This window comes from Bombina bombina, chromosome 6 (assembly GCF_027579735.1).
Source record: "Bombina bombina isolate aBomBom1 chromosome 6, aBomBom1.pri, whole genome shotgun sequence".
Lineage (NCBI taxonomy): Eukaryota > Metazoa > Chordata > Amphibia > Anura > Bombinatoridae > Bombina > Bombina bombina.
Genome location: NC_069504.1, coordinates 957,189,953 through 957,217,471, shown reverse-complemented (window position 1 = coordinate 957,217,471; position 27,519 = coordinate 957,189,953).

The window sequence follows — 27,519 nt, the reverse complement described above, 5'->3', positions numbered from 1 at the left end:
CTAGGCTTTGGGGTGTATTCCTGTCCTGTTTTATCTGGGGGCTTAATCTTGTTATTTCTCCCTACCCAATTCTGCACATAGCTTTCTTTTGGAGGTGCAGAGGGATATAATCTTTCCTGCCCTCCTTCAGTTTCCTTCTGAATCCTCTTTAAGAATCTGCAATCTACTCGTCTGTGCCCATATTTATTGCAGTAATGGCAAGTACCTTTAAAGGGACCCTCTGAATATTTTTGTTTCCCTTCATTAGTGGTTACCATAGCAATTCTGTGTTGCCCTGTGTTCCTTTTCTTTAGAATGTTCTGCCTAGCCTTACCTATAATAGATAACACACCCTCTAGTGTATTATTTTCCTCAGCCATCATTTGTATGCTAGGTTCCAAATATGTAAATTTTTTAATTAAATACTGCAACATATCATGAGGTGTCTGTTCTGGTGAAATTCTGTGTGTCAGTCTATATAATTGTTCGAATTTAGCTGCAAATACCCATGGGTCATCATTTAATGCTACTTGCATTTCTGCAAGAGAGTGACTGTCTAAATCTCTACTCCCTGTCACTAGTTTACAAACAGCTTTTAATCTGTCCCCATCTGAACCCCATTTATCCTCCTTAAACCAATTTGTGTTCAAATTAACTGGGCCTGCAACTGGTGATTGTAATCTAGCTACAATGCTGCCTGGAAGCCAAAGTTTTAACATAATACATGCCTCTTTCTGCGACAGCATGTATTGTTTTATTGCAGACTCAAAATTTGACGTTAGTAAATACATCTGCTTTAACATCATACACTGGAAAGAGAGGTTTTAACTTTACCAGGTGTCTGATTACTTTATCTTTATCTTGTTTTTTTAAGGGTAGTTGATACCAGGGATGATGTTTCAGCAGAGGTGGTAGAAAAAGGTACATTTTGCGTTTGAGTTAAATTTTTTCGACTGGATCTTAAACTGGGTGTTAGTAATAAAGTATCTGTTTGATGTTCTGGATTTAATGTTCTTGGCCTAGTTATCTGTGGGGTTAGTATGGGAATGTGTGTGCTCTCTGTATTTTGTGTGTGATCAAATCTTTCTTCACTGTGTGGAATAGGCACCCTCCCCCATCAACATGTGGACTCAGCACCCTTCCCCCATCAGCATGTGGGCTATCTTCCAGCGACACACATGCATTGTCCTCATTTAATACTGCAACAGGGGTTAAGTTTGCAAGCCCCTGTCTCAATGAAGCTATAAGTTGGCCTCTTGCATCATAATTTTCTTCTAAAGTATTAATATATTCTGCATTTACACCACATGTGGGGCAATTCTCATCTAATGTGTTACAATTGATCTCTGTTAACATAGCTATTGGTGGAGAATGTTCAAAGATTGCTCTATTCATTTGGTCTTTGATAGCTAACAACAGTTTCATGCAATTCTGTAATTTTGATTTTTCTTTTGTTAAACAAAACCTCTTTTTATCAATAAGCTTATTCTCATTCTCATTCTCACATTGCAACCACACATCTTTCAGTCTTTTAACTATGTCAGTATTCTCTTCAATAACAGGCTTAAATGTGCTACATTCTGTATATTTAACAACTAATTCTATACTCACGCTTTACAGTGTCTTCAGACTGCCAGCAAATCAGATTCACGTCCTGCGTGATATGAATTTCTCTGTGTCTGGTTCAACTGATCCTTAGGTAATGCCTCTCTGGATCTGTAGTCTTGGCCAAAGACCTTACTGCTGAAACACCAACTCAAAGACAGTATTGCAAAAACTAGGTTCAATTTTCGTCCAAAAATCACACTTGTATTATAAAAAGAACATGGATTTGTCCCCCCTTTAAACAAGTGTAGTTGGTAAGAAAATTCGCTGGCTCGCCAATGAAATAACTGCATTTAAAATGGTACCTACGACTCTATAAATCTTAGTGTCTGTTTGCTATACTCTTTAGCGAAAGGCTAATATTACATTTAATAATCCCTTATGAATTATTATATCCACTATATAATATTAACACACAATCACTAGCTTAATTAAACTACTTGTAAGGTCATAAACTCACAAAGTCTTATTTCAGCAGTACAAAAACATTTATTACAATGAGGCTACATAAACAGTTACAATATGCAGATTAAATATAAATTACACATATGCAAATCACTTATAAATACTCAGCAGTGAACTATACATCAATATTATGGTGAAAGGGGGAGCGGGCAGCGCCTAGACCTATACCTGCTACACTATAAAGAAGACCCCCTAATAGGTCTGATAGAAAATATGATTGTGGATATATAGGAGCGCCAAAAGGCTAAGGTATATACCAGGAACCAGTACTAATTACAATTAAAAATGAGTACTACTTGCAATTGAAATGGTTAGACAATTTATTACATAGTCATAACAATGATAATTGGAGACCACACAAGTTAAAATCACAAATGAGTATAAGACCAAAAGGGTATATAAAAAATAATAAGTGTATAAATAATCACAATAGGAATGTTAAAACATCATAAGGAGAATGTTAAAACATCACAAGGTATATGCTATGAATTATTACACATATAAGAAGGAGGAGAAGACTCCACTATCCAACTAGATAAAATCAATATAAAACTCCAATATGTAAAATCAATTAAAAAACTCCAATTAGGTAACGATTAGGTGTTTCACCACATACAATAATGATCAAAATGTGCTTATAATATTGTGTACAACAAGTCCATAATCAAATAAAAATCTAGTGTGGAATAACAATCAAAAAAGGGGTGTATGGCAACGTGAAATAAATCAACGTGTGAAACAATGATATAAAAAATGTGTGTATAAAAATGTGCTATTGTGCTCCAAAAAAAGAAGAAAACGTTTTCAAAATAAAAAAAAATGAAAAATTGAAAAAATTAAAAGATGGGTGGTCCAAGTTAAAACTAACTGTGTATACTTTGGTGTGCCAAATGGAGTGATCAAATGAGGTATACAAACAACTTATTACAAATGACAACAGAATATAGCAAATATCAAATCACAAAATGGAAAACAAAACAATTCCTAATATATAAAATGACAAATTAATAAAAACAACAACAATAATGGATCAGAAAGAATGTCCAGAAATGTCCTATAAAAAGTCCATAACAAAATCCAACTGGTGGGAAAACGATCCTAGGAGCTTGTCCTGATCCAGTATCCTAGTTTGACAAAAAACATGGACCTGAAATCAAAAAGGAAAAAAAAAAACCCTCAACAAACAGGGCCTATGAGGTGTAGCTTATCGGTAAATAAACTTACCCCCAAACGCCGATTGATCCTGGTAGAATATGAAGCCTCACAAATCTCTTGGTTAGTCTACACCAGGGGTGTCCAAACTTTTTTGGAAGAGTGCCAGATTTGATGAAGTGAACATGTGCGAGGGCCGACCATTTTGCCTGACATTCTTTGAACCATTTTAAAAAAAATGCAAATTAACTATTGTATGCACAGTTTATTGAAAACGGCATACTTTTACATTTTGTGACTTGGATGACAAATCTAAACAGGTGTTAAATCACTCTGCCTTTAATATAAAAAACAGGAAGCTGAAATATGTCAGGAACATTGTAAAGTACATTACACAAAGTAATAAAGGTTGTCTGTCAACTTTTAAGTTCAGAAAATGTGAACAGGAACATAACACCAAGTATACATGTATTCAAATATATTTATAACTGATTTAGACCAACTGACATTAACTGAGATTTTACAATGTATTCATCTCAATTGAAAAAAAAAAACTTGCCTGCACTAATGTGAAGGGTGAAACTGAGATCTGGACTGCAGCACATAGACTAGGTCTGGTTCAAAGGCCGTGGTTTTGATGCGCAAAATGTCACGCAGGTGAGAGTCACTTAGTCTTGTCCTCACGCAGTTCTTGTTAAAGTTCATAACAGAGAATGTCTTCTCACACAAATATGTTGAGCCAAACAAGCTCAGCATTTTCTTAGCCAATGTTCGAATCTCTTGAAACCGGCTCTTATCCATTTGGCGGTAAAAGTTCACAAGAGAGAGCTGTTGGTGACGACTGCGTAACTCGCTGTCACAATGCAGCTCAATGAGCTCGAGCTGCAGCTGATCTGGAGCATTGTTGGGGTCAATAGAGAATGGAGAGGAGAAAAGGCTGATCTGATCTCCTTTTCAATAGCTGCAAAATCTTGAAAGTGCCGTTTAAACTCCCCAGCCAGAGATGTGATGTCTGCTGCATACCTGCTAGTTTGCGCACTGATATCATCCTGTGGAAAACTGTTCATTATTTCCTGCAACGCTGAAAAATGAATGGTATTGGGCTCTGTTTGTGACAAATGCCTTAGGAAAAGTTGCAGCTTTGTTCCAAAGGCTTTGAGGTGTGAATAAAGCTGGTTCACCGCTCCATCTTTGCCCTGAAGACTCGTGTTCAGTACATTCAGATGCTTTGTTATGTCGACTAGAAACCCCAAATCAGCCAGCCAAATAGGATCAGATAGTTCTCGCATCGGTTGTCCCTTTGTTTCCAAGAATTCTCCAATTTCCTTTCTGAGAGAGTAGAAACGCTGCAGTGCAGATCCCCGACTGAGCCATCTTACATCATTATGATATAAAACATCTTCGTATTCAGCCTGAATATCCAGTAGAAACTGTTTAAACTGGTGGTGGCACAGGGCTTTAGAGCGAATAAAATGAATGGTCTTTTGCACTGGTTTCATAACATGATCATATTTGAGATGTTTAGCACAGAGAACTTGTTGATGAATGATACAATGAAGTTTAATAGCTTTGCCTCCTTCTCAATCACCTTGTTACAGATTAGGGTTGATAATCCACTTTGTTCACCAGCCATGGCAGGTGCCCCATCAGTAATAATCCCAAGGCATTTTCATGTCATCTATGGCATCTATGGCAGAACTAACAGAAACAAATAAATAATTTGCTCTTGTTTGGTCCTTAAGGCTCTGGAGGTCAAGTAGCTCTTCAGTCACATTCATTTCATCGTCCACCCCTCTCAGAAAAATTAGCAACTGAGCTGTGTCAGAGAGGTCCGTGCTTTCATCACAGGCTATTGAAAAGAAGTCAAACTCAACTCCTTTTGACGTTAACTGTCTCTTAATATCTGATGAAATTTCTTCAATTCTCCGTGCTACAGTGTTACGAGACAGACAAATTTTGGAAAACTCTTGCTTCTTCTCTGGACAGATATTCTGCACCATTTTCATAACGCATTCTTTGATAAAGTCACCCTCAGCAAAAGATTTGCAATTTTTAGCAATTAACGTTGCCACCTCATAGCTAGCCCTTGTGGCATTTTCATTTGACTCACAGGCTTTTGTAAAAAAATCGCTGTTGTGACATTAAAACAGCTTCAAGTTGCTTCAACTTTTCACTGCGGTCACGCCCTGTTAGCTTGTCATAATATGTGCTATGTCTCGACTGGTAGTGTCTCTTAACATTGAATTTCTTATAAACAGCCACAGTCTCTTGGCATATCAGACAAGCAAAGTGATTCTGTATTTCAGTGAAAAAATATTCCACTTTCCACCTGTCCTGGAAGCGGCGTCCCTCACTGTCAACTTTTCTTTTCTTATTTATAGTTGCCATTATAAAAATTGGCCACATTCCTATATGCGTCCGAGATCTTGCGAGATTTGGGCTTTCCCCTTCTTCCTGTGCCGGCTGATGATGTCAAACCAGAGATCCCAGGAGTCCTGAGTGGCGCTCGGGGACTCACTGAGCGGCGCTCGGGGACTTCACTGAGCGGCGGTCAGGGACTCACTGGGGGACCGTATCATCTATATTTGTACACATTATCTTTGGGGCCATATCAGTCCGGAACTCGTGCCGCAATTGGCCCGTGGGCCGGACTTTGGACATGCCTGACTTACAGGATAATGTACTTTTTATTGTAAATACATATTCCTTTATATATACACCTATATAACTATTTCAATAGATCTATAGGTATAGATATGTTTTACACTAGGTGCAGAACCCAAAATTTACCAGCACCTAAGCTTACATTCCTGCTTTTCCAAAAAAAGATACCAAGAGAACAAATAAAAATTGATAATAGTCGTCATTTAGAAAGCTGCTTAAAATTGCATGATTGTGACATGACTTGTAATGCCTGCATTAGGGAAAATGATGCGTTATGGGCCACAACGCTGCTATTTGACTCATAATGCACAACTCATAATCTAGGTGAATCTTAGCCGTACTTCCGAGCCTCGGCACAGGTGTCTGCAAGGCCCTGTATGATTCCAGGACAGGTGGAAAGTGGAATATTTTTTCACTGAAATACAGAATCACTGTGTTTGTCTGATATGCCAAGAGACTGTGGCTGTTTATAAGAAATTCAATGTTAAGAGACACTACCAGTCGAGACATATTACATATTATGACAAGCTAACAGGGCGTGACCGCAGTGAAAAGTTGAAGCAACTTGAAGCTGTTTTAATGTCACAACAGCGATTTTTTTTACAAAAGCCTGTGAGTCAAATGAAAATGCCACAAGGGCTAGCTATGAGGTGGCAACGTTAATTGCTAAAAATTGCAAATCTTTTGCTGAGGGTGACTTTATCAAAGAATGCGTTATGAAAATGGTGCTGAATATCTGTCCAGAGAAGAAGCAAGAGTTTTCCAAAATTTGTCTGTCTCGTAACACTGTAGCACGGAGAATTGAAGAAATTTCATCAGATATTAAGAGACAGTTAACGTCAAAAGGAGTTGAGTTTGACTTCTTTTCAATAGCCTGTGATGAAAGCACGGACCTCTCTGACACAGCTCAGTTGCTGATTTTTCTGAGAGGGGTGGACGATGAAATGAATGTGACTGAAGAGCTACTTGACCTCCAGAGCCTTAAGGACCAAACAAGAGCAAATTATTTATTTGTTTCTGTTAGTTCTGCCATAGATTACATGAAAATGCCTTGGAACAAAGTTACTGGGATTATTACTGATGGGGCACCTGCCATGGCTGGTGAACAAAGTGGATTATCAACCCTAATCTGTAACAAGGTGATCGAAGAAGGAGGCAAAGCTATTAAACTTCATTGTATCATTCATCAACAAGTTCTCTGTGCTAAACATCTCAAATATGATCATGTTATGAAACCGGTGCAAAAGACCATTCATTTTATTCGCTCTAAAGCCCTGTGCCACCGCCAGTTTAAACAGTTTCTACTGGATATTCAGGCTGAATACGAAGATGTTTTATATCATAATGATGTAAGATGGCTCAGTCGGGGATCTGCACTGCAGCGTTTCTACTCTCTCAGAAAGGAAATTGGTGAATTCTTGGAAACAAAGGGACAACCGATGCGAGAACTATCTGATCCTATTTGGCTGGCTGATTTGGGGTTTCTAGTCGACATAACAAAGCATCTGAATGTACTGAACACGAGTCTTCAGGGCAAAGATGCAGCGGTGAACCAGCTTTATTCACACCTCAAAGCTTTTGGAACAAAGCTGCAACTTTTCCTAAGGCATTTGTCACAAACAGAGCCCAATACCATTCATTTTTCAGCGTTGCAGGAAATAATGAACAGTTTTCCACAGGATGATATCAGTGCGCAAACGAGCAGGTATGCAGCAGACATCACATCTCTGGCTGGGGAGTTTAAACGGCACTTTCAAGATTTTGCAGCTATTGAAAAGGAGATCAGATCAGCCTTTTCTCCTCTCCATTCTCTATTGACCCCAACAATGCTCCAGATCAGCTGCAGCTCGAGCTCATTGAGCTGCATTGTGACAGCGAGTTACGCAGTCGTCACCAACAGCTCTCTCTTGTGAACTTTTACCGCCAAATGGATAAGAGCCGGTTTCAAGAGATTCGAACATTGGCTAAGAAAATGTGGGGCTTGTTTGGCTCAACATATTTGTGTGAGAAGACATTCTCTGTTATGAACTTTAACAAGAACTGCGTGAGGACAAGACTAAGTGACTCTCACCTGCGTGACATTTTGCGCATCAAAACCACGGCCTTTGAACCAGACCTAGTCTATGTGCTGCAGTCCAGATCTCAGTTTCACCCTTCACATTAGTGCAGGCAAGTTTTTTTTTCAATTGAGATGAATACATTGCAAAATCTCAGTTAATGTCAGTTGGTCTAAATCAGTTATAAATATATTTGAATACATGTATACTTGGTGTTATGTTCCTGTTCACATTTTCTGAACTTAAAAGTTGACAGACAACCTTTATTACTTTGTGTAATGTACTTTACAATGTTCCTGACATATTTCAGCTTCCTGTATTTATATTAAAGGCAGAGTGATTTAACACCTGTTTAGATTTGTCATCCAAGTCACAAAATGTAAAAGTATGCCGTTTTCAATAAACTTTGCATACAATAGTTAATTTGCATTTATTTTAAAATGGTTCAAAGAATGTCAGGCAAAATGGTCGGCCCTCGCACATGTTCACTTCATCAAATCTGGCACTCTTCCAAAAAAGTTTGGACACCCCTGCTGTAAGTTAAGAACATTGCAATGTTAAATAGGTACAGTACATATACACAGTCAAGTCCAAAAAAACCATTCATTTTTCAAAAAGTGCATGTGATTTTAAACAACTTTCCAATTTACGTTTATCAACAATTTTACTTTGTTCTCTTGGTATTCTAGTTAAAAGCAAACCTAGGAAGGCACATATAATTTATAAGCCCTTGAAGGCCGCCTCTATTTTATTTACTTTTCACAGCAGGGGAGAGCAAGCTCATGTAGGCCATATAGATAGCATTGTGATCACGCCCGTGGCTAGTGGCAGACACTGCACTTATTGGCTAAAATGCAAGTCAATAGATAATAACTAAAAGTCATGTGATTAGGGGCGGTCAGAAGATGCTTAGATACAAGTTAGTCACAGAAGTAAAAAGTGTATTAATATAACTGTGTTGGTTTTGCAAAACTGGTGAATGGGTAATAAAGGGATTATCTATCTTTTTAAACAACAAAAATTCTGGTGTTGACTGTCCCTTTAAATATATCTGTACACACACATATGTATATATATATATATATATATATATATATTCATACATACACATATTTAGACATGTATCTGTATGTATGCAAATAAATGCTAAAGCCCTTTGCAGCCCTTTTTATATTACACCTTTTACCAAACATCTTTTAGCCCTTATAAATGTTTACATTTTTTTTAAAATATTTTTTTATCAGACTGTGTTTCTATGATGTAACTGTACTCACGTGTATTTGTATTGTGTTTGATTCAACTTTTTTCTTCCCCTACCCTGTAAGCAAGCTCTGAAGTCACGCTTACCCGATGAGCGTAAATAGCTTTTGCACTAGAGTGAACAAGTTTACACTCAACTCATAATATGCACGCTATTTCCGTTGTGTGTAAACAGCTGAGAAAAACCTGATATTGCTTGCACGCTATAGTTAGCGCCCGACTCGTAATCTAACCCTTTACCTGCTGAATGGGACACATATATGTATATTGTGTGCATTAATTGCATTGCAAAAAAGAGTGATAAACTCTGTGATTTTTTATTTATTTATAGAAAGCATAAATTGTTTTTCTTTCACAAGAAATGCTCACTCTCAGATCTATGTCCCAAAGAGGAAATATGTGTTTAACATTTAAAGTGACATTACATTAGCAGTATACTTGCCAACCAATGGTATAACTGAAGGAGTTTAACTTTCTTCAAGGACCACTCAATTGCATAATTAACAAATAGAAAATAAAAAGACAATGCAATAACACTCTGAATTTTAAATAAGCAATAGATTTTTTTCTGACAAATGTATTTTTACATCAGCCAATCACAGACTAGTATACGTATACTCTGTGAGCTTTTGCACATACTCAGTAGGATGTTGTTCCCCAGAAAGTGTGAATATAAAAAGATTGTGCAAAATTTGATGATGGAAGTAAATTGGAACGTGTCTTAAAACTGCATGCTCTGTCTGAATCATAAAGGTTATTTTGACTTGAGTGTCCCTTTTAAGACTTCAATGAACTCCCAATTTGAAATGATAACTTTTATAATGTTTTATAGAAAAATAAATTACATTTATCTAGGCAAAAATAACTCAATAAAAACTGTTATAAAGCCTAATAAACTTCCATTGTTCTAAAAGTAAACTAAATGTTTTTTAATGCAGAACCGTGAAGTATCCCAGTGTACTGAGCAAGTAAACTGCTGCTTTCATCCAGTTCCTGAGCAAGTGTCCCACACACTTTGGACAACAACCTCTGTAGCCAATCCAGTATACAGTTTGCTTAAAGGGACAGTAAAGTCATAATTAGACATTCATGATTTAGACAGAGTATACAATTTTAACCCCTTAATGACCACAGCACTTTTCCATTTTCTGTCCGTTTGGGACCAAGGCTATTTTTACATTTTTGAGATGTTTGTGTTTAGCTGTATTTTTCCTCTTACTCTTTTACTGTACCCACACATATTATATACCGTTTTTCTCGCCATTAAATGGAATTTCTAAAGATACCATTATTTTCATCATATCTTATAATTTACTATAAAAAAAATTATAAAATATGAGGAAAAAATGGAAAAAAACACACTTTTTCTAACTTTGACCCCAAAATCTGTTACACATCTACAACCACCAAAAAACACCCATGCTAAATAGTTTCTAAATTTTGCCCTGATTTTAGAAATACCCAATGTTTACATGTTTTTTGCTTTTTTTGTAAACTATAGGGCCATAAATACAAGTAGCACTTTGCTATTTCCAAACCATTTCTTTTCAAAATTAGCGCTAGTTACATTAGAACACTGATATCTTTCAGGAATCTCTGAATATCCATTGACATGTATATATTTGTTTTTAGTAGACAACCCAAAGTATTGATCTAGGCCCATTTTGGTATATTTCATGCCACCATTTCACCGCCAAATGCAATCAAATACAAAAAATCGTTCACTTTTCACAAATTTTTTCACAAACTTTTGGTTTCTCACTGAAATTATTTACAAACAGCTTGTGCAATTATGGCATAAATGGTTGTAAATTCTTCTCTGGGATCACCTTTGTTCAGAAATAGCAGACATATATGACTTTGGCGTTGCTTTTTGGTAATTAGAAGGCAGCTAAATGCCACTGCGCACCACACGTGTATTATGCCCAGCAGTGAAGGGGTTAATTAGGGAGCATGTAGGGAGCTTTTTGGGGTAGTTTTAGCTTTAGTGTAGTGTAGTAGACAACCCCAAGTATTAATCTAGGCCAATTTTGGTATATTTCATGCCACCATTTCACCGCCAAATGCGATAAAATTAAAAAAAAAACTTACATTTTTCTAAATTTTAGGTTTCTCACTGAAATTATTTACAAACAGCTTGTGCAATTATGGCACAAATGGTTGTAAATGCTTCTCTGGGATCCCCTTTGTTCAGAAATAGCAGACATATATGGCTTTGGCATTGCTTTTTGGTAATTAGAAGGCCTCTAAATGCTGCTGCGCATCACACGTGTATTATGGCTAGCAGTGAAGGGGTTAATTATGTAGCTTGTAGGGAGCTTGCAGGGTTAATTTTATCTTTAGTGTAGAGCTCAGCCTCCCACCTGAAACATCAGACCCCCTGATCCCTCCCAAACAGCTCTCTTCCCTCCCCCACCCCACAATTGTCCCCGCCATCTTAAGTACTGGCAGAAACTCTGCCAGTACTAAAATAAAAGGTATTTGGCCCTTTTTTAAAAAAAAAAAAAAGAAGAAGCATATTTACATATGCTGATGTGTAGGATCCCCCCTTAGACCCCAACCTCACTGATCCCCCACCAAACAGCTCTCTAACCCTTCCCCTCTGCCTTAATGGGCGCCATCTTGGGTACTGGCAGCTGTAGTGTAGCGGTTCCCACCCGCTCCCGCCCGTGCACGCGCCCGCCCAACACCCCCCCATGCACGCGCACGCTCCCGTGCGCACCCCCGTAGGTCCCGCCCCCCTCCACTCCACACACAGCATCGATGGCCGCCCACCCGCCTCCCACGTAAGCTCCCACCCGCCAACGATACCGGCCGGTGCAGAGAGGGCCACAGAGTGGCTCTCTCTGCATCGGATGGCCAAGGGGGGTTATTGCAGGATGCCTCCATATCGAGGCATCACTGCAATAACCGGAAAGCAGCTGGAAGCGAGCAGGATCGCTTCCAGCTGCTTTCCAGACCAAGGACATACGCCACACGTCCTCGGTCATTAACTGTATTTTTTTTGAGGACGTGTGGCGTACGTCCTTGGTCGTTAAGGGGTTAAACAACTTTCCAATTTACTTTAATTACCAATTTTGCTTTGTTCTCTTGGTATTCTTAGTTGAAAGCTAAATCTAGGAGGTTCATGTGCTAATTTCTTAGACCTTGAAGACTGCCTCTAATTGGAAAGCACTTTGACAGTTTTTCACCACTAGAGGGCGTTAGTTCATGTGTTTCATATAGATAACATTGAGCATCCGGCACGTGAAGCTCCTAAGAGCAAGCACTGATTGGCTAAAAATGCATGTCTGTCAAAAGAACTGAAATAAGGGGGCAGTTTGCAGAGGCATAGATACAAGGTAAACACAGAGGTAAAACGTATATTATTATAACTGTGTTGGTTATGCAAAATTGTGGAATGGGTAATAAATGGATTATCTACCTTTTTAAACAACAAAAATTCTTGTGTTTACTGTCCCTTTAAAAAAGCTGCACTTACATTGGATTGGCTGTAGAGACAGATTCCACATGTTTATAACACATTATTCATTTTCTGTGTTACAGTTATCATTGCTTTAATGTAATATAATTTCCAATAAATATTTATAATTTCAAGTTGGGTTTTTAAAGGAACAGTAAACACCTTGAAAGTTTTACTATAACAGGTTTAGTTATGCTTAGTGAAACAACTTTGCAATATACTGTAAATGCTGATTTCTCAAGGCTAACATTGCTACATATATTCCTCCAATTTGCTTTAAAGGGACAGGGCTAGTCCAAAATAAACTTTCATGATTCAGATAGAGAATGTAATTTTAAACAATTTTCCAATTTACTTTTATCACCAATTTTGCTTTGTTCTCTTGATATTCTTAGTTGAAAGCTAAACCTACATGGTTCATATGCTAATTTCTAAGCCCTTGAATGCCTCCTCTTCTCTCAGTGCATGTTGACAGTTTTTCCACCACTAGAGCTCTGATTGGCTAAAATCGATGTCAGTCAAAAGAACTGAAATAAGGGGGCAGTTTGCAGAGGCTTAGATATAAGGTAATTACAGAGGTAAAAAGTGTATTTATATAACTATGTTGTATGTGCAAAACTAGGGAATTGGGTAATTAAGGTATAAATAAATTGGGTAATAAAGGGATTATCTATCTCTTTAAACAATAAAAATTCTGGTGTAGACTGTCCCTTTAATATATGAGAACTGGAAAACTGAAAGAAAAAAAAATCACTGATTGTGGCTAGCCTTCTTGTCTGCTGACTCAAACCTGGATTGGCTCCTCCCAAATAAGGCAAGTGGTCACTGGAGTTTGGGTATTACAAAACTATTTCAGCAAACAAGGTGTTCATTTGTTTTAAAAAAATGTTTAGACTTTGCTGATATATTATATAGATTCAGATAGAGCATGCAATTTTAAACAACTTTTCAATTTACTTCCATTAACAAAACGTGCACAGTCTTTTTATATTTAAACTTTTTGAGTCACCAGCTCCTACTGAGCATGTGCAAGAATCACAGAATAAACGTATATGCATTTGTGATTGGCTGATGGCTTTCACATGGTACATGTATGCATTTGTGATTGGCTGATGGCTGTCACATGGTACAGGGGGAGTGGAAATAGACATAACTTTTGAAATTGTCAGAAAAAAATCTACTACTCATTTGAAGTTCAGACTGAGACCAATTTAACAAATGTCTTGTGGACCTGATCCAACAGTACGGATCAGGTCCGCAAGACATCGCTGAATGCGCAGAGCAATACGCTCTCCGTATTCAGCATTGCACCAGCAGCTCTTGTGAGCTGCTGGTGCAACGCCGCCCCCTGCAGACTCGCGGCCGCCAGCAGGGAGTGTCAATCAACTCGATCATACTCGATCGGGTTGAATTCTGGCGATTCCTATCCGCCTGCTCAGAGCAGGCGGACAGGGTTATGGAGCACCGGTCTTTGTGACCGCTGCTCCATAACTTGTGTTTCTGGCGAGTCTGAAGACTCGCCAGAAACACGGGCCATCAAGCTCCATTCAGAGCTTGATAGATAGGCCCCTAAGTGCTATTGCATTGTCTTGTTATCTTGCATTTGTTGATTATGCAAATCTACTGGGTTTACTGGTCCTTTAGACTTTTCAACTTCCTAATGTCTCAAATATTTCACTACTGTTTGTCTCTTACCTTCCTTTTTCAATAAAATGCTTTAAAGGGACACAAAACCTGTCAGATTAGAAATAAATCATTGGGCTGCCTTCTCACAGCGTGACTTTACAAGGCTAGTGCTGCTACATAATTTTCCCTATCTGGCTTTAGCAGATAATAACTGCAAAACAAATCACTTCACACTAACATAATGATCATGGCTGACATTGACTCAAGGCTGGATTGGTTCCTCCAAATTAGGCAAGTGGTGGGTATGGTTTGGCTATTAAAAAACAACTGCAGCAAACAAGATATTTTGTTTAAATTGTTTAGACTTGGCTCATATGTTTTCCTACAGCAAGACAACAGACATTTCTTTTAATTATAAGGTGTTTGGTGTACCTTTTTATTTAATTTATTAGCAGCATTTAAAATGTAAGTAATTATTTCTTATTTCTTAAGAGACTGGTTTTGTGTCCCTATAAAGGGCCATTATAGTAAACGAAAAATAAAAAAATACATTCATTAATTTATTAGAGCATGCAATTTTAAGACTAGCAACCCTGAAGCACTATGTCTTTAACCCCATAAATGGATTAAACACATAGTAAAAGTATTGCTTGGGAGTCACAGAAAACCTCCTCAGTTTCCACTTGGGACTGGCAGAGCTCTGCGGGTCCCAAGTGGTAATTTTACTATACCTTAAACCCCTTCGCAGGTTGAACACAAATTAGAGCATGTCCTTTGCTTATTAAAATGGCCTTTCAAAGGGACACAAAACCATTCCCATAAGAATAATAGATAATTACTAACCTTTGGAATGCTTTAAGAAATAATATCGGTTTCAAGGGATTTCATTCAGACAGAACATACCATTGTTTTTTCAAGATTCCAATTTACTTCTATTATTAAATTTGCTTTGTTCCCATGATATTCTGTGTTGAAGAGATACCTAGGTAGGCAACTGGAGCACTACATAACAGGAAATAGCGCTGCCATCTAGTGTTCTTGCAAAGGGATAACATTCTTGCAAAACTGCTGCAATATAGTGCTCCAGATATGGGCCGGCTCCTAAGTGTATGTCCCTGCTTTTCAACAAAAGATAACAAGAGAAAAAAGACAAATTGATAATAGAAACAAATAAGAAAGTTGTTTAAAATGTCATGCTCTATCTGAATCATGAAAGAAACATTTTGGGTTTCATATCCCTTTAAGGACTATTTCTGCTTCAAGCTTAATACATTGTGTATCCTTTTTTCCTCTGAGTGTATTGCTACACAAATATTCACATAATAATGTGTTTCTTGTTTACCTTTACTGGCTTATGTCACAATCATTGCTATGTTAGCTTTGATAAGAAAATGGCATTGTTGCTTTAAGAAAAAAAATATTCTCTCACAATGTTATAACCTTAATATTTCCTTTGAGACCCCAGCATATAAATAAAATATTGCTTAGCTTTCAACAGATTCCTAATGCATGCAGCAGAATTTCTAATCAGAAGTTTTGTGTCACGGAAAGACAAAGAGAGAAGAAATGTCTGAAAGCAACTTATAATTTATATATTTATAGACCTAATGAAGATGTAATGGTCCTGTAGCAAATGCACAATACTTTCCCATGAAAATATACAATGTAAATTCTGATGACAATGTGTTATACACTTTCAGTAATATACTTAAATTCACATTAATAAAACAGGGATCCTAACTAAGACAGGAATGTATAAAAGACTTTCTTTTTATACCAGTTTCAAGTAAAATAGATATGATATTAAAGGGAAAGTAAAGTCATAATTAGACATTCATGACTTAGACAGAGCATATCATTTTTTGTTTTTTAAATTGTTTTTAAATTGGGACAATGTATTTTCTAATAAAAATACAGAGGATAAATGGATAATATTTAAAAATGTGTTAAATAAATATACATATCAATACATACCATATGGTTATAAAAATAAAAATAAAAAAACTAAGCCGTTATGGCTAAATAAAAATGTGTTAAGAGAAATTAGAAAAAAAACGTAGGGCATTTAAATTATTAAAAGAAAATAGTACAGACTCAGCATACAATATTTATAAGGAATGTAACAAAGCATGCAAAAAAGCAATCAAATTAGCCAAAATTGAAAATGAAAAATTAATTGCCAAGGATTCTAAGTCTAACCCTAAAAGGTTCTTTAAGTACATAAATAGCAAAAAATCTAAGAAGGATAATATAGGTACATTAAAATGTGTGGAGGGTAGCATGATAAATAATGACAGGGAGAAGGCTGAGGTACTAAACCAGTTTTTTTCTTCAGTATACACAAGAGAGGAACCATTGAATGATACTTTGGAACAGAATAGAACATGCCAGTCCATACCACTAACTGGGTTTTGTTTAGAGGATATCAGGAAAAAACTAAAAAATATTAAGGTAAATAAAACTCCAGGCCCAGATGGAATACACCCAAGGGTGTTAAGGGAACTTAGCACTGTTATAGACAAACCTTTACTCTTAATTTTTCAAGACTCATTATCCTCAGGCATGGTACCCCAGGATTGGCGTAAAGCTGATGTGGTGCCACTCTTCAAAAAGGGAAGCAGGGATGATCCAGGAAGCTATAGACCAGTTAGTCTGACATCAATAGTGGGGAAGATATTTGAAGGGATTATAAGGGATTATATTGATGAGCATATTCGTGTAAACAAGATTATGAGTTCTAATCAGCATGGCTTTAGGAGAAATAGATCATGTCAAACTAATCTAATTAGATTCTACGAGGAAGTAAGTACAAATATAGATAAAGGGGAATCAGTTGATGTGATATACTTAGATTTTGCAAAGGCATTTGATACAGTGCCACATGAGAGATTAATGCACAAAATTAAGGGACTGGGAATAGCTGAAAATGTTAGCTCATGGATAAATAACTGGATAAAAGATAGGGAGCAACGAGTAGTAGTAAATGGATCATACTCAGATTGGACAAAGGTAATCAGGGGCGTCCCCCAGGGATCAGTACTGGGCCCTGTTCTTTTTAATATTTTTATAAATGACTTGGAGCAAGGATTAAATAGCGACATCTCTATTTTTGCAGATGATACTAAGTTAAGTAAGGTCATTAGGTCAGAGCAGGACGAACTCTCTTTACAAAGGGATTTGCTAAAATTAGAACTATGGGCAAGTGAATGGAAAATGAGATTTAATACGGAAAAATGTAAGGTACTACATTTTGGAAGTAAAAATAAGCAGGCTACGTATTTTTTAAATGAGACAAGACTTAGCCAAACACAGGAGGAAAGGGATTTGGGAGTAGTAATAGATAACAAGCTAAAGATGAGTGCACAATGCAGGGCAGCAGCTTCAAAGGCTAATAAGATACTAGCATGTATTAAAAGAGGCATTGATTCAAGGGAGGAAAGCATAATTCTGTCATTATATAAAGCCCTGGTAAGACCTCACCTTGAGTTTGGAGTGCAGTTCTGGGGACCGATTGCTAAAAAAGATATTGCAGAACTAGAAAAAGTTCAGAGAAGGGCCACAAAGCTAATAAGGGGATTGGAGAAATTAACCTATGAGGAGAGGCTAGCCAAACTGGGTCTGTTCTCTTTAGAAAAAAGGCGCTTGAGAGGTGACATGATTACTTTATATAAATATATTCAAGGCCCATATGCAGAGATGGCAGAAGCTCTTTTTATTCCAAGAAAATTGTTTCTGACAAGAGGTCATAATTTAAGGTTGGAGGAAAGTAGATTTAATCTCCTGCAACGGAAATGTTTTTTCACTGTAAGAGCAATAAAATTGTGGAACTCATTACCAAAGGAGGTAGTGAATGCCAATACCATAGATACATTTAAAAATAGTCTGGATAAATTTCTGTATATAAACAAAATTCATGGATATGATTGCTAGTATTAAATGGGTCACAATGGGGTTATTTAAGCTTAACTGAAGCTTTTTGTAAGTATTTTAGATTTGTATAGGTTGAACTCGATGGACTTCAGTCTTTTTTCAACCTTATCTACTATGTTACTATGTTACTATGTTTATTGAAGTTTTCAACAGTGGTACAAATAAATTGTTACATCATACATTATACATCCATGCATGTTAATATAAAGTTGGAAAGCTTATATTTTGATCCACCTTTACTCAAGCCCCATATTAACTGGGGTGACAAACAGTATGATAAGACTCTGATCTGCCTAGACAAGTCCAGAATGTCTGCATTCGTAATCAGTTCCAAGTTCATTTGATTATTCCAACTAGATGTTCAATTGTGCAAACTTCAATAGGCAACATATAAACGTATAACCAACATAACTTAGTCACAATCCTTCTACCAAGTATACAACATTACAGTATATTATAGTCAAGTCCAATCTCGTATGTGATAATAATCCCCATAGTAAGGATTAAAGAAGGGGGAAGACAGAGAAAGAAGCATAGAAATAGGGGGGATAGAATATAGGTAAATTACTGTGTCACCCTAGTATCCCTGCTCCCCAATAGGGATTCTCAATAGAATTTGACATCATAAATGTATAATGAGTCCCTTTTCTAAAATGAACATATTCCTCTTGATACATGAGTATCAAAGTGTATTGTATCCACTCCGCCTCTGAGGGGGTGTGAAAAGATTTCCATTTCCTTGCAATTAGTGTTCTAGCACTGTTCAAGCCTATTACCAATAGGTTCCATCTAATTGAACACATTCTAGTGGGTCTATGATTTAGCATTGCAGTGATGGGTTCTAGTACAAAGTCATTCCCCAAAATGGTACTAAGACTTTACTCAATCTGGGACCAAAAAGGTCTGAGTATCTCGCATTACCACTATATATGGGCCATAGTCCCTCTCTTTCCACACCCCCTCCAACAACCACCGCTAGCATTTGGATAGATATGTTTCAAACGGGCCGGTGTCAGATACCATTGTGTCAATATTTTGTGGTTGATTTCTAAGATTTTTGGAGATGCAGAGGATTTATGGGTATTGTAAAATATATTTTCCCAATCTTTGGTTTCTAAAGTCAAACCCAGTTCTTGTTGCCAACCCACTTTATATGTGGGTAAAGTGGACCTTGTTGATGCTTCTAATAACCCTCTAGCCAATGAAAGAGTCCCAGGGGGAAGTGACTCCAAGAGGCACAGTTTTTCAAATGCGGTAGGAGTTCTTAAAAGATCATCTCTATGTGGAGAGTTTTGGAGAAGATGATACAATTGTGCATATTTAAGCCATGAGGAACAATTCCCTCCAGCAATATCTATTAATTCTTGTCTCTGTTTTAGTTTTCTATTATTTGTTAATAATATGAAAGGTACTGTGTAACCTAGTTGCCTCCATTGTGTGTATATGGATCTAACCCACCCAAAAATTTGCCATTATAAGAGATAGGTGATAAAGGAGAAACCCTAGAGGATATACTGTTCTGAGCATCCCTCAAATGATCCCAGCTATCAAATATATGTGAGTATAAGTTTGAGGTTTTCACAACATTTGGTCTAACATTCAGGTTAACCCAGCAAAGTGCACCTAAGAAAGGGCTCCTTAATATATGTGAATCTATAGTGGTCCATGCCTTTTGAGCCACCTCTCTATGCCAGTCTAAAACTCATTGTAGGGTAACCGCCTTGTAGTATTTCTCTATACTTGGCACTCCCAGTCCACCCTCGCCCAATAGTCTATACATAGTGTTTTTATTTATTCAATGTCTGACCTTCCCCCAAATAAATGAATTAATAGCAGATTGAACCTTGGAGAGGAATGTTCTGGGAAGATGTATTGGGAAGGTTTGCAGGATATATAGTAGCTGGGGAAGTGTTGTCATTTTAATAGCTTGTATACGACCCCACCAAGTTAATGGTTTATCCCTCCAATTTGGAGGTCATTATTCAATTTATTCAGCATTGGGATATAGTTGTATTGGTATAGCTGGTGATATGAGGGTGCCAATTCAATCCCTAAGTATTGGAGTTTTTGTTGTTGGATCCTATACGGGCAGACAGATTTGAGGAGACGGAATTGTTCCGTAATCATATTGATATTAAGTATTTCAGATTTTTGGGGGTTTATCAAATAGTTTGAGAGTTTGTTAAATCTCATAATATCCGAATAAAGATGTGGGAGGGATGTAAGTGGAGACGTCATGGAAACCAAGACATCATCTTTTTATAGGATAAACTTGTGTTCGTTTGTGCCTATTGTGATGCCTCATATATTTTTATTTTCACGGATATGTGCTGCTAAGGTTTCTATTGAAAACGCAAAAAGAAGGGGTGACAGAGGGCACCCCTGTCTGGTGCCGTTATAAATCTGAAAATTGTTAGACAGGATACCATGAGCTTTAACCTGAGCTGAAGGACTTCCATATACACTAAGGATTCTTTTTATTCATTATGTTCCCAAAACCGAATCTGCCAAGGCATGCTCTGAGGAACCCCTAGTCCAGAAGATCAAATGCTTTTTCAGCATCAGTAGATATCAGGACTGTGAGCTCCCCAGTTCTTTTAACCTTTTCTATAAGATGTAAGGTCCTTATAGTATTATCCCTAGCCTCACGACCTGGGACAAACCCTGATTGATCTACATGAATTAATTTGGGCAAAATGGAGTTTATTCGTTTGGATAAAATTTTAGTAAAATTTTCTAGGTCCATATTGAGTAACGAGATGGTTCTATAGTTTCTTACTATTGTGGGATCTTTCCCTGATTTAGGCAAAACTGTGACATGCGCTTCTAAAGATTGTAAGGGCCAACTAGAGTCAGTATCGAGGGTTTGAAATATAAAGGTGAGATGTGGGGCTAGTATGTGTTATAACTGCTTATAATAGGCATTAGAAAACCCATCTGGAGTCTGGACCTGGGCTTTTATGGAGTGGCAATTTATCTATGGCTGACATGACCTCCTGTGTCGTGATAGGGCCTTCCATGACTTTAGCTATGTCCGATGGCATTGTGGGTAGGTCTATTTCGCTAAGGTAAGTAGGTATTGCATCTGGGTCATTCGCTATCTCTGGCCATGGGAGATTGTATAATTTTTCATAGTAAATTCTAAATTGTTCAACTATACTTTGGGAGTCTTGTACTGAATTCCCTGTAGAATGATTTATTTTATATATATATATATATATATATATATATATATATATATATATATATATATATACAGTATATATGAATTGGTTCTCTTTGCCTTGAACAACCTTGCTAAAAGTGTACCTGATTTGTAGGATTCCGCAAAATATAACTTCCTAAGGAAATACGCTTTGTCCTGCGCTTCTTTATAAATGATGTGATTAAGATTCTTAGCTGTATACTGTTTGAATGCGTGGATTCTGTTTATGTAGAGATTCTGCTAGTTGTAGGTGATAGCTGTGGTGTATTGTACTTCATATTGTTTCCTTAGTAAAGCCTTCTGCTTGATAAGTTCACCTCACAATACTGCCTTATGCGCTTCCCACAAGACCATAGGTAAGGAGTGAGCACATTAATTAAAACTAAAATATTCTTGAAGTGCAATCATTACTTTCTCAAATATGTTTTTTTTTTTAAGTAAAGTATCATCCAATCTCCACACATAAGATGAGAGAGGACAATGTGTCCATTTTAATTTAGCACTGATTGATGCGTGATCTAACCAGCTTACTGCTTCAATGTCAGTCTTTACCAGTAAGCTATATGTAAGTTGGTCCATGAAAACATAATCAATACGCAAATAATTCTTATGTGGGTAAGAGTAAAATGTATAATTTTTTTGTCTGGGGTGGTTCGTCTGCCATACATATATTAGGGATAATTTACGTAAATTTTGAAAATTTTACGAATTGTGACTGAGGGAATGGAACCATGGCCTTATGAACAATCAATGGTAGGCTCTAGTGCCACATTCAGATCCCCTGCTAGTATCAAAGTTCCTTTCTGAGCTTCCAATATTCTATTTGCGAGTGTTTGATAGAATCTAGATTGTTTCTTATTAAGTGAATATACGTTCACCAAAGTAGTTAGCCTATTATGTAGTGTGCCCACTAATATGAGCCACCTTCCCTCTGTGTCCTCCACTTTTTGGTGCATCTGAAATGGTGTTATTCTATTGAATTAGAAGTATTTGAAGTATTCCCATCCGTTCTTTTTTTTTGCATGAAACGCAAAATATCCCATTGGGTATTCCCTGTTATGAAATTGGGGAGTATTATTTCTAGGAAAGTGCATTTCCTGAACAAATACTTTATTACCCTCCGTTTTTGAGAAAGCAAAGAATTTTTTTGTTGGCGAATTTAGCCCTTTTACGTTTTGTGTAATTACCTTAACCTTAAGACTACTCATTGTTTTTGGAGGGAGTGTGGACCCGCGTGTAGCTACCTGAATCCCTTTGACAAGAAACAAGTCATACTCGTACATTTCCATTCTTACCTTCCATTCTCATAACTGTTTCTACCTGATCAGTCCAGTACCAGGGAATCTTTATAAGTGTTGAGCTGCATGTACCCTTACAGAGGAGGTTGGAGGATAGGCATAATGGTAGAGAAAAGGAAAAGGAAAATAGGGACAGGACTCTCAGTAGGATTTCTGTGACAACAAATAACAAAAAAAACATGATCAACAAAAATAACAACAGTTAAACAAACAAACATTTCATGCATTAACTGCATTCTAACAAATACAAAAATACAATGTATACAATGTATACAGGAAATTTCCGTTTGAGAGAGGGTTGTATCTCTCAATAGTGCGCTTAAACAACCTAATTATACTAGTTTAAACCTAATATAGGTGAACATTGAAGACTTATACAAAATACTAACTAATCTCTGGGTACTGAGCATAATGTCCTTTTTACTTCTAACTACAGGGCAGGTGATCAATGCTAATATACTGCCAACACCAGTCCCCAACGACTAGGTGGTCTGTCCCTGTCAGGTACAAACAAGATAAATATCACCTACAACCTTTCTACAAATTTTAGACCAACTTTAGTCCTCTTGTTTAATGAAACTCTGCATAAAAAGTAAGGAAAGTCAAGTGGGATCTGCTGCCTTCTCTAGACATTGGGGTTCTGGTATTGTGGACTCTAGCTTTTCTCTTCTTGAGAAACTTTGTTCCAGCTAATGTCTTTGGCTGGACTCTTGGAGCTTTGCGACGAGCAGGACAAGAAATACCCAGTGATGCACAGAAACTGTTCAGTATCCTCAGGTGACTTGTCGATAGCATGATATTTCCTTTAACAACTCTCAGACTAAATGGAAACCCCCACTATATTGGATTCCCAAGTCTCTAAGATGGGTGGTGAGGAACTTGAGCTTCTCTTCGCTTGATTAAAGTCATGGGGCTAAGATCAGTTTTTCTTGTCTCTAAAACCTAGACACTTGATGCTAATGTTGGGAGAGGTGGCGCTTGATTCTTTAGGCACAGGCCGCCAAAGCCCTATGGTATTCTGTCCATGGGAAATTCAATCTTCCTCATCCTCCTTCCCTGATATAATTACAAAGCCTTTAGCAGATACGATAGAAGTTGACCAGTTACCACAGTTTTGAGGATCTCTCCACAATCTGACATCTTTGACGTCGACCCCTATCTATCAAGGTCCTCCACCTTGATCTTGCAATTGCTGCAATTGCTGTAATTGCTGTAGGTCCAAAATTCATTAGTTGGTTCTGCATCCTTCCTCCAGCATTTCAATCCTGTTGCCGATTTCATTTATGCCCCTTTTCACCTCAGCCAAACTAGTTTTGATCTAGTTTTGATTAGTTTTGATTAATGAGGGAGGAAAATCTTCTTTAGACGGTAGTGTTTTTAGGTCAGCTCTAGTAAGTGGTGCACGATCATCTTTATCTCTCGTTTGGGTCTATATCATCATTCTCAGTTGCCATCTGCTTCTTGCAGGTCCTCCTGTGTTGCTTCAACATTTTAAAAGTTAGGCAATTAGGCATTAGGTGTATTAGAGCCCTTTTGATGCTTATCTGCTTATGGAATTCTTCTAGATGCCATATGCATAGTGGATAGTACTACTCCTTTGTGTCTCTGTATTAACCCTTCTAACTGTGGAATATAATGTGCACTTTTTGTGTATATAATGTAGAATCCTTTGTGCGTTAAGTTAACTCCACTATGGTATACTCATAAATAAGTTCACCTACGCATCCAAGGAGTGTCGCAGCTCTTCTAGTTTGCTTACAAACATACAGGGAGTGCAGAATATATTAGGCAAATGAGTATTTAGACCAATCAATCCTACTTTATGCATGTTGTCTTACTCAAGCTGTATAGGCTCGAAAGCCTACTACAATTAAGCATATTAGGTGATGTGCATCTCTGTAATGAGAAAGGGGAGTGGTCTAATGACCATCAACACCTATATCAGGTGTGCATAATTATTAGGCAACTTCCTTTCCTTTGGCAAAATGGGTCAAAAGAAGGACTTGACAGGCTCAGAAAAGTCAAAAATAGTGTCGATATCTTGCCCAGAGGGATGCAGCACTCTTAAAATTGAAAAACTCTCTGAAGCAGTGTGCATCATCGAACAATCAAGCCGTTTCATTCAAAATACGTCAACAGGGTCGCAAGAAGCGTGTGGAAAAACAGGCGCAAAATAACTGCCCATGAACTGAGAAAAGTCAAGCGTGCAGCTGCCAGATGCCACCTTGCCACCAGTATGGCCATATTTCAGAGCTGCAACATCACTGGAGTGCCCAAAAGCACAAGGTGTGCATACTCCGAGACATGGCCAAGGTAAGAAAGGCTGAAAGACGACCACCACTGAACAAGACACACAAGCTGAAACGTCAAGACCTGGGCCAAGAAATATCTCAAGACTGATTTTTCTAAGGTTTTATGGACTGATGAAATGAGAGTGAGTCTTGATGGGCCAGATGGATGGGGCCGTGGCTGGATTGGTAAAAGGGCAAGAGAGCTCCCAGTCCGACTCAGACGCCAGCAAGGTGGAGGTGGAGTACTGGTTTGGGCTGGTATCATCAAAGATGAGCTTGTGGGGCCTTTTTCGGTTGAGGATGGAGTCAAGCTCAACTCCCAGTCCTACTGCCAGTTTCTGGAAGACACCTTCTTCAAGCAGTGGTACAGGAAGGAAGTCTGCATCCTTCAAGAAAAACCATGATTTTCATGCAGGACAATGCTCCATCACACGCGTCCAAGTACTCCCCAGCGTGGCTGGCAAAGAAAGGGTATAAAAGAAGAAAATCTAATGACATGGGCCTCCTTGTTCACCTGATCTGAACCCCATTGAGAACCTGTGGGTCCATCATCAAATGTGAGATTTACAAGGAGGGAAAACAGTACACCTCTCTGAACAGTGTCTGGGAGGCTGTGGTTGCTGCTGCCGCAATGTTGATGGTGAACAGATCAAAACACTGACAGAATCCTATGGATGGCAGGCTTTTGAGTGTCCTTGCAAGAAACGTGCTATATTGGTCACTGATTTGTTTTTTGTTTTGTTTTTGAATGTCAGAAATGTATATTTGTCGAATGTTGAGATGTTATAATTGGTTCTCACTGGTAAAAATAAATAATTGAAATGGGTATATATTTGTTTTTTTGTTAAGTTGCCTAATAATTATGCACAGTAATAGTCACCTGCACACACAGATATCCCCCTAAAATAGCTATAACTAAAAACAAACTAAAAACTACTTCCAAAACTATTCAGCTTTGATATTAATGAGTTTTTTGGGTTCATTGAGAACATGGTTGTTGTTCAATAATAAAATTAATCCTCAAAAATACAACTTGCCTAATAATTCTGCACTCCCTGTATAATCTGTGATTGCATTCTCTTGCTAAGGTCTTGCATTACATTTAAGGTGTATATGGGCTGAAAACTGAAAAAATAACACCTCCCAAGGGATTCTTCTATCTGGGTGTTGCAGCACCACTTTCAGTAGTTAAGCATAACAGGGTATTAAGAGTTCTATCTTTGAGGCCTTTAACAACATGCTTATGTGCAGACACCTTCTCTCATATGATTTAGTGTGCATGTAAAAGTAAATCTTTCACTTGTGCATTGCGACTATGGCGTTTCTCCCACGTGGCGTGTTATGTGATGTTATTTCTTCTAGGGCCTAAGACCATCAATGCCGCATGGCCGGCCCAAGTGTTCTCCCAGCCATATATTCTCAGCCGTTACCTTCTCTCTGATGTAGCGCCGGAATCCAAGATGGCGCTATACACCTCTCTGCCGCGGCCTTTAAACGGCTAATATTTCAGCTCACATTAGGTCCACTGGTCTGTTACCCAGTTCCTAGCTTGTCCTGCTTCTCCAAATGATGCTGGTGCTCAGCCCAGAGATGTCACCTAATTACTAGCACTTAACAATGCATTTCTGGTTGCTGACTGCACGGAGCCTCTCCTTTCATGCGACCATCACAGTTGCTGGGTCGGCTCCCAGAGCATACAATTCTTAAAACAACTTTTCAATTTACGCCTATTATTTAATTTGCCTTCATTCTCTTGTTATCCTTTGCTGAAAGGCTTATCTAGGTAAGCTCAGGAGCAGTAAAGAGCCTAGGTTCTAGCTGCTTATTGGTGGCTGCTTATATATATACCGATTGTCATTGGCTCACCCATGTGTTCACTTAGCAACCAGTAGTGCATTGCTGCCCCTTCAACAAATGATACCAAGATAATGAAACACATTTTATAATATAAGTAAATTAGAAAATAGTATATTTTACCTAAATCATGAAAGAAAATGTTTGTGTTTCATGTCTCTTTAATCTTGATGACAATCTTATATGAAAATGAAAGTATCAATGTTATAAACAAATTGTTTGTTTTAAAAGTACAGTCATATACAATTCCAGATAATTTCATATTGCAAAGTTAAAATGATAGTAAAGAAGATGTATTTTGGAATTCAAAACAATATGGTTCATTTTTGTTTTCTATATAATAGCCCCTAGAAAAGTAAACAACTTCTAAGTTGGGCCCTCTCATCCTCTGTTTGTATTGTCAAGTCTAATGGATTGCAACTCTATATAATGAAATGTACCAGGAGCTGATCATATGATCAGATCTACAAATAAATGATGCACACATTCGCCCCAGTAGGCTGACTATAATTGTCCTTTGTAGAATTATCCTAAATTAATTTGGTCCCCCATGGCTTCTCCTGCTGCCTCATGCTTTCCCCTGGAGTTAGAAAGAATGTCTCTTTTTCAGCCCCTCTATGCACATTTGTTGTGGGTCCATTATGGGATTTAGAATAATACTGCAAACAGT